At 47.1% G+C, this 13,690-nt stretch overlaps 1 protein-coding gene across 1 annotated transcript in view; it reads left to right on the top strand.

Annotated features, from left to right (window-relative positions):
• The window catches only part of LOC310758023 (ovomucoid-like), a 29,198-nt gene that overhangs the window by 2,370 nt on the left and 13,138 nt on the right, over window positions 1–13,690 (top strand). The window lies entirely within an intron of this gene.

Below are 13,690 nucleotides of genomic sequence, written 5' to 3' on the forward strand. Positions count from 1 at the left end.
TGCCCTGAGCCTCTGCAGCTCAGGAGAGGCTGGAGGGTTACCGGACCCAGAGGCAACCTCAGCTTCCTCTGACGGGGCTGAGGGTGGAGCACCTGCAGGCAATGGGTCCTCCATCCCCTCAGGAGCCAGAGCAGACTCAGCTGGTGCCTGCACCTGAGGATCCAGCACAAGTGAGGACCCTTCAGGCTCATGCCCCAGCCCCAGCTCAGCTGGTTCTGGAAGCGGGGAATCCTGTGCAGGCTGGGATTCCTCAGGTTCAGCATTCGAATTCGAATCCCAGGCCATCACACAGTCAGTACACATGCTGACAACAAGGTTGGAAGCAAATCCCCAAGGCTCCTAAACACTGGCCTTCTCTGCTGTGTGGAGCTGGCACAGTCTAAATGGCAAAAAATACCGTATTTTTCGCACCATAGGACGCTCCGTCCCATAGGACGCACCTAGTTTTTTTGGGAGGGAAATAAAGGAAATTTTCCCCCCTTTATTCCCCCCCCAAAAGCAGGTCAGGGAAACCGAACCAGGTCGAGGAACAGCGGGATGGTGGCGCTGCGCCTCCCTGCTGTCCCCCGAGCTTGTGGGGCTGGCTGATGTCTGCCCGGCGCGAGGGGCGCTCTGATTCAGGGCGCCCCACCCGCCGGGCGGCAGGTTGCTATCTGCAGTGTGGGGAGCCCTGTGGGGAACTCCTGCAGGGCTCCACACGCTGCGGATGTCTGCCCGGCACGAGGGGCGCTCTGCTTCAGGGCGCCCCACCCACCGGGCGGCAGGTTGCTATCTGCAGTGTGGGGAGCCCTGTGGGGAACTCCTGCAGGGCTCCGCATGCTGCGGGTGTCTGCCCGGCGCGAGGGGCGCTCTGCTTCAGGGCACCCCTCGCGCCGGGCGGCAGGCTGCTATCTGCAGCGTGGGGAGCCCTGCGGGGAACTCCTGCAAGGCTCCCCACACTGCGGATGTGTTCCCGAAGCGCCAGGCGCTCTGCTTTCAGGGCGCCCGACGCTCCGGGAAGCAGGCTGCTATCCGCAGCCTAGACAGCCCTGCGGGACCTCCCGCAGGGTTGCCTAGGCTGCAGATGTGTTCCGGAAGCGCCGGGCGCTCTGCTTTCAGGGCGCCCGGCGCTCCGGGAAGCAGGCTACTATCCGCAGCCTAGACACGGCTAGCGGAGCGCTGCGCTAATCCCGAAGCTTGGGGCGTGCGGAGCTCAGCGCGCCCCAAGCTTCTGGGTGCCGGCAAGGTCTCCACTAGCTGTGGGAGAACCGGACGGCTCTCCCACGGCTAGCATAGCGCTAGCATAGACGGCTAGCGGAGACCTTGCCGGCACCCAGAAGCTTGGGGCGCGCTGAGCTCCGCACGCCCCAAGCTTCGGGATTAATGCAGCACTCCGCTAGCCGTGGGAGACCTGGGTCTCCCACGGCTAGCGGATAGCTTCCTGAAGCCTGGAGAGCGAGAGGGGTCGGTGTGCACCGACCCCTCTCGCTCTCCAAGCTTCAGCGAAAGCCTGCATTCGCTCCATAGGACGCACACACATTTTCCCTTGCTTTTTAGGAGGGAAAAAGTGCGTCCTATGGTGCGAAAAATACGGTAATCCACGTTCCCAGCTTTCCTCCTGACTGCCAAGAGCTGGAAGAGCCTCAGATGGGAGTACCTTTCTGCCCCTTTCCAGCCTGTTAATAGTTGGGAAGAGCAATGCTAACTAAAGCAAAACAGAGCTGAAATTCTCTTCCTATGAACTGAATACAGGAATCACACACACACACACACAGAGAGAGAGAGAGAGAGAGAGAGAGAGAGAGAGAGAGAGAGACATGTCATGTCTGGGAGCATCAACCTGTCTTTGGAAGAAGTGGTAACTTGGGTTGAATATGGAACAACATTATCACGCAGTTCACTGCTTGGCAGGATGATAAACCAACTTTTCCTGTGCTTGAATGTATATCTTAAATTAACACTTGGTGTATTTGTTATCTGTGCTTCATTATTAGGCAAGTCATAGTCAGAAAGGCCTTGCAGTCCAGAGGTTAAGGGGGGAGGAGCCCTTAATAAGTGCTGTGTCCTTTTTCTTCAGAAATATTGCCAAGGGTACCCAAAAGTCATATGCACTGAGGAGTATCATGCCCACTGTGGTTCTGATGGCAAGACCTATAGCAACCGGTGTGACTTCTGCAATGAATATATGTGAGTATATCATTTTGTTGTCGTTTAGTCGTGTCCAACTCTTTGTGACCCCATAGACCAAGCACACCAGGCACTCCCTTCTTCCACTGCCTCCCACAGTTTGGTCAAACTCATGTTTGTAGCTTCGAGAACACTGTCCAACCATCTCGTCCTCTGTCATCCCCTTCTCCTTGTGCCCTCCATCTTTCCCAGCATCAGGGTCTTTTCCAGGGAGTCTTCTCTTCTCATGAGGTGGCCAAAGTATTGGAGCCTCAGCTTCACGATCTGTCCTTCCAGTGAGCACTCAGGGCTGATTTCCTTCAGAATGGAGAGAACCATAGAATTGTAGAGTCGGAAGGGACCACAAGGATCATCTAGTTCAAACCCCTGCAATGCAGGAAATTTTTTTTTGCACAATGTGGGTTATGTGTTGCATATGAGGCCCAAATGAACATGGTGAGCAGAGCTAATCTGTAGACTGCCTTGAATTTTAAACTCAAATGGATTCACATGCACCACCCTCCTGACAGTACTGTTGTTGCTGCTGCTAAGTGGGATCCTGTGGGAGGAGAGGGCAGGGGAAAGATGCCCAAATCGGTTCTATGTTCTGTGACACAGATCAACAATGAAGGGTGGAGAAGACGGATCTTCCACCAAGCGGTGGAGCTGAAAGGAACACTGGTCCATCTTGTTCGATATTGTCTAGGCAAATGGCAGAAGCTCTCCAGGGACTCAGACATAATTCTTCCATAGCCCTTTCCCTCCCCAGGACTTAGGGCAATGATGAACTTAGTTTTCCCACCTATATAGTATTTATCTTTAATGAGTTATAAGGAAACTTACATGTTATGAATTCTCATATTTATTTACTTCTTTTTTCTCATCAGAATAAAGAAAAGAAAGCTGATACTAATGCACTTTGGAGAATGCAGAAAAGTTTAAGATGCACAAGACTATGGAACATCTGCAGAAGAAGTCCCATTCCTCTTCAAGCTTCACTCATTGCATCACCCCCCAAAAAATTCCATTATTCTCTTTGGTTATGCTCTGTGAGCCAGTGAATACTTCGCAACATCTTAATTCAGTTCATCAATAAATAAGCTCAGCAACATTATCAAACTCCCCATACATTTACTTGTGTGTTATCTATTTTTAAACATATTAAGAATAGAATTTATATATGTCATCCAAGTTAGTATTCAGCTACATCCTTGCACTAGTGCAAGAATTAGTACATAACACACAATCAAGGAACTGAGTTTTAAACAATCAGCCTAATCTACTGCCTCTGGACTGTAACACTTCTGACTGCAGACAATGGATTGCTGCAGATTAAGAAAACCCCAAACCACCTGTTGACAGCCAGGTGATTAGTTAGACATTAGGCTAGAACCCATTACCCTGCCATGATACTTTTCTTTTCTATTGATTTTTAATGGAAGAAAATGAGAAAGAGAAGCAGAGAAATAAAAGTACACATAGAAAATCCAATTACCACCATATGAATTGATATATGCCACCCAAGTTGGTATTCAGCTACATCCTTGCACTAGCTCAAGAATTAATGTCATTGCAATGGAATTTCTCTCCTCCTTGTTTTCCCCACTTGGAGGTCCCACTGTGTATCCTTGATTTCTCTGGTGGATTTGGGAAATCCCCGAGGGAGGCAGGTTAGGCTGTGCAGAAGAGGACTGGACAATTTTTTCCCAAGAAGAGTCCGTTTTTATTCATCCTATTGCTCCCATAAATGTAATATTAATAGCCTCAGTAGCCCCCCCTAATCTGATTCAAAACCAGAGACTTGCATTGTATCACAAATTGGCCTGTATATAAATTGGCCTGGGATGCTCACCCCGCCCCCTGGGTGCTGGCCCCGCCCCTGGGTGCACAGCATGTGCGCCGCTACGGATGCCAGAGCAGCTAGCTCCGCCTCTGCCTAGGACAACCAAACTAGGTGTCTCCAGGAAGACATCTGCCACGACCTGAAGCAGCTTGGCCAGGGAATCCTTGGTGCAGTGGGGAAGTCGGTACACCAAAAGGAATCCTGTACTGCCCCATTGCCCAACTTCCAGAACATGCACTCAGAAAACTGGGTCTTCCCAATAGGATGCCCCTCCCTCATCCAATTTGAGATCAGTGACTTGCATTGTATCAAAAATTGGCCTGTATATGATTCTCGTTTTCAGAATGTAGGAATTGGGAGTCTGAAATCAGGAGACACTGTGGCCCCTTCAGAAGAAATTGCATTACCAAATTGCAGACATCTGCTTCCATAGGTTCTCATGCTAGCCACATCTAAACTCCCCACCCCCGAAATATATATGTGTGTGTGTGTGTGTGATAAATCTCTATTGGCTAGAAGTCCATATAATAAATATTTACATGTGGAAATAGGACATTACAGAAGGCAGCAATGTGATGTAGCATGCATAACAGTTCCCTTCCTGTGCAGAAACTAGGGACATGCAAGAGATATGTCGTAACCAGTAGCTTAGGAAGTTGCATGCAAAGTAGCTTGTCTTGACCATAAGCCAAAGCAAGGCTGAAAAAAGACTCCAGTGACAAATTGCATGTCATATAGTATTTGTCAAAAGATAACAATTTATTGCATGTACTCCTAGCCAACACTGATTTCAGATATATATATATTTTCCGGAGGTGGGGAGTTTAGATATGACTATCATGAAAACCTATGGAACGAGCCTTACTGGTTCAACATGTAAGCTATAAAATAAAACAGGTATTGTAAAGGTTGTCCAAGAAAGCGATACAAACATGTTATATACATCAAACACACTTATTGAGGTGATTGAGAGAGCGGTTGCTGAACAGCTTGGTGGGTTTCTGGATGAAACATCGGCTCTGGATCCATTCCAGTCTGGCTTCCGCGCTGGTCATGGGACCGAGACAGCTCTGGTTGCCCTAACAGATGATCTTCGTAGACAGCTGGACCGAGGCGGGTCGGGGCTGCTGATTCTTCTAGATCTGTCAGCAGCTTTCGACATGGTCGATCATGAACTTCTGGACCACCGCCTTGCCGACGTGGGGATCCAGGGCACAGTCCTTCAATGGCTGCGCTCGTTTCTCTCTGGTCGGGGACAGAGGGTGGCGCTTGGGGGGGAATTGTCATCGCGCCACTCCTTGGTGTGTGGAGTACCTCAGGGTGCGATACTCTCCCCAATGCTTTTCAACATCTTTATGCGCCCCCTCGCCCAGCTTGTCCGGAGTTTTGGGCTGGGTTGCCATCAGTATGCCGATGACACCCAACTCTATCTGTTGATGGATGGCCATCCTGACTCGGCCCCAGACACACTGACCAGATGTCTGGAAGCTGTGGCTGGATGGTTACGTGGGAGCCGGTTGAAGCTAAATCCTTCGAAGACAGAGGTCCTGTGGCTGGGACGGGACGATATGGGATTGGGGGGGCAACTCCCATCTCTTGCGGGGGCGCAGTTAGTGCCAGCACCGTCCGTTAAGAGTTTGGGTGTAATCTTCGACACCTCCCTTTCCATGGAGGCGCAGATTGCAGCTATAACAAAGGCGGCATTTTTCCATCTCCGCCAAGCTAAGCAGTTGGCTCCTTACCTCTCTCGCCCTGACCTAGCCACTGTGATCCACGCGACGGTCACCTCCAGACTGGATTATTGTAACTCGCTCTACGTGGGGCTGCCCTTAAGACTGACCCAGAAACTCCAGCGGGTGCAGAATGCTGCAGCGAGACTCCTTACGGGGTCTTCGCTGCGAGATCACATTCATCCGGTGCTATATCAACTGCACTGGCTCCCGGTGGAGTACAGGATCAGGTTTAAGGTGCTGGTTTTAACCTTTAAAGCCCTATACGGCCTTGGACCCTCGTACCTACGGGACCGCCTCTCCTGGTATGCCCCACAGAGAAACTTACGGTCTTCAAATAAAAATATCTTGAAGGTCCCAGGCCACAGAGAAGTTAGGCTGGCCTCAACTAGAGCCAGGGCTTTTTCGGCTGTGGCTCCGACCTGGTGGAACACTCTGTCACAAGAGACTAGGGCCCTGCAGGACTTGACATCTTTCCGCAGGGCCTGCAAGACAGAGCTGTTCCGCCAGGCCTTTGGCCAGGGCACAGCCTGACTCCCTCCCTCGGCAATCTTCGCGGAGCTCTGGCCCAATAGTGGCCAGTGGCTTGAACTTAATTAATTTTATAATGAATGATTTTAGAGCGTTGTTTGTGTTGTACTTTTGTATTGTTTTATTGTTGTTAGCCGCCCTGAGCCCAGCTTCGGCTGGGGAGGGCGGGATATAAATAAAATTTATTATTATTATTATTATTATTATCTTTAATTATTTGAAAACCCCAGAAGTGGAAAACAAGCACAGAGAAAGTGTTAACACTAGATCGTCCGCAAATGCTTTAATTTTGTACTCTTTACTTCCTACCTTGATCCCTTTAACTTCTGATGCTTCTCTTAGCCTCTTATTAAAAACCTCTAATACTGTTATGAATAACAGGGGAGACAGGGGGCATCCCTGTCTAGTCCCTTTAGCGATATCAAAAGGTTCCGATATATTGCTATTTATTATAAGTTTGGCTTTTTGATCTTGATATATGGCTTCAATTCCTTTTCCAAACCCTTCTCCAACTCCCATTGCTTTTCGATTTTCTTTCATAAATCTCCAGGAGATGTTATCGAATGCTTTTTCGGCATCAATAAATATCAATGCCGCTTGCTTGTCTATCCTATTCTCTAAATATTCAATAATGTCTATGACACTATTCATAGTCTTTCAATTGTCTTCCCGGAAGAAAGCCTGCTTGATCTTTGTAAATTTTCCCATTTAAAAGTCTTTTTAATCTTTCCGCCAATACATCAGCAAATATTTTGTAGACATTATTTAATAAAGAGATGGGTCTGTAGTTTTTAACTTCTAAGCCATCTGCATCTTTTTTGGGGATCAGGGTAATGTAGGCTTCCTTCCATGTGGCTGGGATTTTTCCTTCTTTTAAGATGTTATTCATGACCTCGCATAACACTGGAACTATTTGATCACATAGTGTTTTATAATATTTAGATGAAATGCCATCTGGCCCCGGAGCCTTTCCCATTTTCATTTTTTTTATTGTTTTCCGAATTTCTTGTTATGTAATTGTCTGGTTTAATTGTTCTCTTTCATCTTCCGTAATCTGTTGCAGTTGATATTTTTCCAAATATTCTTCTATTCTATTATCTGTCTCCGAGGATGTGGATAGGCTGCTTGGATGAGTGAAACCAACCACCTGTCTCCTGGATCCTTGCCCATCCTGGCTTATAAAAGCTAGCCGGGAAGGACTGGGTGATGGGCTTCGTGGGGTGGTGAATGCTTCCCTCCGTGAGGGAGCCTTCCCAGACCCACTGAAAGAGGCGGTTATTAAACCGCTTCTTAAAAAACCATCTTTAGATGGGGCCACGATGGCCAACTATCGCCCAGTCTCAAATCTTCCATTCTTGGGCAAGGTGATTGAGCGAGCGGTTGCTGAACAACTGCAGGCACGCCTGGAAGAAGTGGACCCTTTGGATCTCTTCCAGTCGGGATTCAGGCCTCATCATGGGACTGAAACTGCCTTGATCACACTGGTTGATGATCTCCGGCGGGCTAGGGACAAAGGTGAGAGCTGTTTCCTAGTTCTGCTGGATCTCTCAGTGGCGTTTGATACCATCGACCATAACATCCTTCTGGACCGTCTTGAGGGGCTGGGAGCTGGGGGCACTGTCATACAGTGGTTCCGCTCCTTCCTCCTGGGCCGTGTTCAGAAAGTGGTGGTGGGGGATGAGTGTTCAGACCCCTGGGCTCTCACTTGTGGGGTGCCTCAGGGTTCTGTCCTCTCCCCCATGCTTTTCAACATTTACATGCAGCCGCTGGGAGAGATCATCAGGAGGTTTGGGCTGGGTGTTCATCAGTATGCAGATGATACCCAGCTCTACCTTGCTTTTAAATCAGAACCAGTGAAGGCGGTGAAGGTCCTGTGTGAGTGTCTGGAGGCAGTTGGAGGATGGATGGTGGCTAACAGATTGAGGTTGAATCCTGACAAGACAGAAGTACTGTTTTGGGGGGACAGGAAGTGGGCAGGTTTGGAGGATTCCCTGGTCCTGAATGGGGTAACTGTGCCCCTGAAGGACCAGGTGCACAGCCTGGGAGTCATTTTGGACTCACAGCTGTCCATGGAGGCACAGGTCAAGTCTGTGTCCAGGGCAGCTGTTTACCAGCTCCATCTGGTACGTAGGCTGAGACCCTATCTGCCTGCGGACTGTCTCGCCAGAGTGGTGCATGCTCTGGTTATCTCCCGCTTGGACTACTGCAATGCACTCTACGTGAGGCTACCTTTGAAGGTGACTCGGAAACTACAACTAATCCAGAATGCGGCAGCTAGACTGGTGACTGGGGGCGGCTGCCGAGACCATATAAGACCGGTCTTGAAAGGCCTACATTGGCTCCCAGTACGTTTCTGAGCACAATTCAAAGTGTTGGTGCTGACCTTTAAAGCCCTAAATGGCCTCGGTCCAGTATACCTGAAGGAGCGTCTCCACCCCATCGTTCTGCCCGGACGCTGAGGTCCAGCGCCGAGGGCCTTCTGGCGGTTCCCTCATTGCGAGAAGCAAAGCTACAGGGAACCAGGCAGAGGGCCTTCTCGGTAATGGCGCCCACCCTGTGGAACGCCCTTCCAGCAGATGTCAAAGTGATAAATAACTACCTGACATTCAGAAGACATCTTAAGGCAGCCCTGTTCAGGGAAGTTTTTAACGTGTGATATTTTACTGTATTTTTGGTTTCTATGGAAGCCGCCCAGAGTGGCTGGGGAGGCCCAGCCAGATGGGCGGGGTATAAATAAAAAATTATTATTATTATTATTATTATTATTATTATTATTATTATTATTATTATTACTACTACTGTCTCTTTCTCTTTTTTATATAATTCTTTATAGTATTTCTGAAACATCTTTCTTATCTCTTTGGGGTCTTCCACTATCTTTTCTCCATCCCTTATTCTACCTATTATATTTTGTTTTTTCCTTTCCTTTAATTGCCAAGCCAAATACTTCCCAATTTTGTTAGCTGATTCAAAAAAATTTTGCCTCATCATTTTAATTCTCCATTCTACTTCTTGATTCACCATCATGGAAAATTGGGCCTGTAGCATCTTTATGTTTTGTTTTATTGTTTCATCTTCTGGTTTAGATGTTAACTGTCTCTCACTCTCCATGAGATGTATCAAGATTTCTTCTTTCTTTTTCTCTCTTCCCTTTCTTAAGTGACTGTTTTTCTGAATTAAAAACCCCCTCATAACCGCTTTACTTGCGTCCCAGACTATTTCTATGGGTGTTCCTTTATTCAAGTGGTATTTAAAGTATTCCTCAATTGTTTATTTCGCCCTGTTTATTATCTTCTGGTCATTGAACAAGTTCTCATTCATTCTCCATCTGAAGGTTGTGGGGTCTTTTCCTCTTAACTCCATGTACACCGAATTGTGATCAGATAGTGTTTGTGGAAGAATTTCCGCTTTATTAGCTCTCATAATTAATTCTTTCGAGATCCAGATGTGATCTATTCTTCCCCAATTTTGGTTTGGGTTTGAGAAAAAGGTGAACTGTTTTGTTGTAGGATTTTTGAATCTCCATATGTCAATTAGTCCCATATTATCCACCAATTCAAAAAAAGTTTTAGGTAGTTTGCCTTCGTTCGTTTCTTTTTTCCTTGTTGATCTATCCAAGTCCGGTATAGTCACGCCGTTGAAATCTCCCATCAGTATCAGGTGTTGGTCCATCAATTCTAACAACTTGTCTCCCAATGTTGAGTAAAAGATCGATTTTTTATCATTAGGAGCATAGATTCCAACATCAGAACTCAGGGATCACACCTACAATCGTGAAGCGTGAATTCTGCCTCATCTCCTTCCTAACCACCCCAGCAACTCTCTCCAGCCCTTATGCCATTACTTATTAGCCACCCATGTATAGTCCACACCAACATTGCCTCTCCACTAGCAGTTCTCTGGCCAATGGTATCTGGAGGATACCATGGTTGATGGTATCAAGATAAATAGTATCAAAGTTATATCAATGATGCTGCTGCTTTTGGGCAATCTGCACCTGATAACAGTGCCCATTTCTGATTTGTACTGGAGCTGCACCGAAGTTGCTTGTGCCGTGGAGCATTTCGGAAGGAAACACGTTCAGTCTGGCCTTAGTAAAAAATCTGTGGTAGCTGACCACTGCCAAGTTCTTTAGATATTCAGCTATGTGAAATGTCCCAACATACTGTAAATTCACATCCCTTGGTGAGCAGGATGGGGAAGGGCCCGCAGATCACCATAGTGATTTTAGTGATTTAAAGGCTATGTTGAAGCCCAAGTGTTGAAGATGAGATGGGGACAGCCCACTGAGGAAGCTTTTTGGGCGTTGTGCTTGGACCAGCAACTAACATAACGGTTCTGAGCTAGAGGTTGGAGTAGTCCTGTGCCCAGTTTGAAAACATAGATCTTAAGCCAGTACAGATAAGGGAAGTAATAGTACTACTCTTTTCTGCCTTGGACAGACCACACCTGGTATACTGTGTCCGATTCTGGGCACCCACAATTTTAAAAGGATATTGACGAACTGGAATGTGTGCAGAGGAGGGCAACCATGATGACCAAGAGTCTGGGAGCTAAGCCTTATGAGGAACGGATGAAGGAGCTGGGCCTGTTTAGCCTGGAAAAGAGGAGACTGAGAAGAGATATGATAGTCATCTTTAAATGTCTCAAGGGCTGTCACATGGAGGAGGGAGCAAGCTTGTTTTCTCCTGCTCTGGAGGGTAGGACTTGAACCAATGGTTTCAAGTTACAAGAAAGGAGATTCTGACTAAACATCAGGAAGAACTTTCTGACAGTAAGAGCTGTTCGACAGTAGAAATAACTCCAATGGAAGGTGACAGACTCTCCATCCTTGGAGGTTTTTAAGCAGAAGTTAGATGGCTATCTGTCGTGGATGCTGTAGCTGAGATTCCTGCATTGCAGGGGGTTGGACTAGATGACCCTGGGGTCCATTCCAATTTTACAATTCTACGATTCTGTGATTCTAATTAGCTCTGCACCCCACACCCCTTATCATTATCAACACAATGTATTCTGGCTCAACTGGGTGGGGTTCAATGTTAGTTGCACTCAGAGTGAATCCACTGAAGCTAATTAACTTAGGTTCATAAATTCAATTTGGTTAGAAAAAATTGAATGGGATAGCTTGCCAATTCTATACATACCGTCAAAATTAGCTCCCCTCCACCCACCCTCAATTCTCTCCAAGGGCAGCTGGTAGGTCTCATACCCTCCAACATTTCTCTCATGAAAATAGGGACATCCTAAGGGAAAGTGGGACATTCTGTTGTTGTTTTTTAAACATAATTTTTATTAGCAGGCCAATCCAATCACATTATTTCCAAATCGTAATTCCAAATTATACAGCCAAATTTTTAAATTTATTGGGGGTACCCATACATCAAGCTCTGAACGAGGATCAAAACATCACTTCTGTTCCTGCTTTTATCAAACAGTTCTATCCAGATCTGTCCAGATAGTCTCTTTATTACTTTCTTCGTCTTCTTGTTGTTATCATATATTCCTTTTTTTGCGATCTCTGATAGTCTTCACAAGCAGTTTAGAAACAAACAACATCTGCGTGGGTTTTGCACAGTCCAAAAGTCATATCTCATAAGGACAGCCGCCATTCCTCCCCTTCTTCAAAAATTTATCCCCGGTCTGTCCTATTAATTTTCCCAAGCTTGCCATGTATTTCACAAAGGGGCTCTGCCAGGTTATCACATTTCAATCCATCATTCACATTCCAATGACCCTGGTCCTCCTCCCCTCGCTTTTCTTCGACAAGCCTGTCTTAGCAAGACGCCATTAAAAACTGCGCCATAGAATTTTTCCTCTGCTCTCCAATATTTACCAGTCCTCTCTTCAATCAATACTTCACTCCACACAGCTCTTAAATTCTTGCTTGCGATTAGTAAAAGGCAACGATTCGTCTCTTTGGGGTGGAGGTTTATAAATACTCACATAGGCAAAGAAAATAAAAGTTTTTTCCTCCACCCCCCCTCTTTTTTCGCTCCGCACGTACCAGTCTCGTAATGGTGGTTCATCGCTTGATTTATTTGTCTCCTCCCATTGCTCCAATCACAGAGATGCATTAATCAGCAGCCTTATCTCTCGAACTTTGTTTGGTGTATGTGCTTCAGCTTCTTTTCCAATTATATATTTCCAATTATTTTTCTGAGCTGAAGCAAACCGGGGCGCTGATTGGAGACAGCTTCAGGAAGAGCCAACTTCACAGAGGGGTTGTTCCAAGTGATCCTCACCCCCGTCTTTCGAATCGGGGGGTGCATTGTGACCACCGCTGGCAAGGCATCCCCCCCATTTCCTGGGGGGGGGGGTAGGAAGACTGCATACTTCCCATAGCAGCCTCTTAATTACCTCGCGTGGGTCGGACAGATGTTATTGTCGGCCATCTTCCAATGTGCCACCTGGTGGCCCCCGGGAAAGTGGGACATTCTGGGATCAAATCAGAAACCGGAACAGCTTCTCTAAATCAGGGACATCCCTGGAAAATCGGGACACTTGGAGGGTCTGAGCTCCTGGACCTGGCTATCTTCTCTATCTCCCTTCTCTCCATCTCTTACACATACACACAATCACATGCACGACAGGAAGAGAAGATGTGTGCGGTGGAAAAGATCAAACAGCCACACAGTGAAGCAGAGAGGCTAGTAACCAAACCACTGCCAGCTTATCTCCCAGTTTATGTTTATGTCTTGCTCGATGGAGACATGGCGCCTGAGAGAAAAAACAGCAGCACAAAAGGATTAGAATCTTCCCTCTCACCCTCCATAGCCCTTTCTATGTGAGATAGTTGATTGGGCCTTTTTTCAACTGTTTCCTCTCCTTGGAGACAGGGCAGGAATCTGCTGCCAGTGCTATTTATGACTGACTAAGCAAAGGAGATGCGCAGAAGCCCTCAGTTGTTAAAATTGCATTGGCATTATTGTGGTTGACAGGCGAAGACTGGACCTTGGGCTTGGAGAGTTTGGAGGGTTCCAAATCTTGCCTGAGCCATGCCCCACTTTGCCCCTCAGAGGTAAGGGGCAGAAGTAAGAACTCGCTTTCAAGGAAGAGTGAATAGGATTGAAACCTGACACCTTTTTTGAAGTTTGCACAGCATGGGGGTACTTCCAGCCTTTCCTAACAAAAGCAGATATTCTGATGAGCAGTTGAGTTGCCTTCCAATGCTTTCTCTCCATTCTTCTCCTAGTCCTCCAGTAGAAAAGGCTGAAAGACCTTTTCTCTCTATTTTCTCTGCTTGTGGAACAATACCTGTGAAATTGAGGAGCTCTTCTGCTTTTCTCCCTTACTAAAACAAGGTGGCTGCTGCCTCTCAGAGATGGGCATATGCAGAACAGGATGATGGACCTGGTGGGTGATGGGTCTGATCCAGCAGCTGCTTCTTACGTTCTCCTTGTGCAGCAGAAGTCTCCCCTTCTCGCTTTCTCCTCCTCTGCAT

This window comes from Podarcis filfolensis (assembly GCF_964270895.1).
Source record: "Podarcis filfolensis genome assembly, chromosome: 2".
Lineage (NCBI taxonomy): Eukaryota > Metazoa > Chordata > Lepidosauria > Squamata > Lacertidae > Podarcis > Podarcis filfolensis.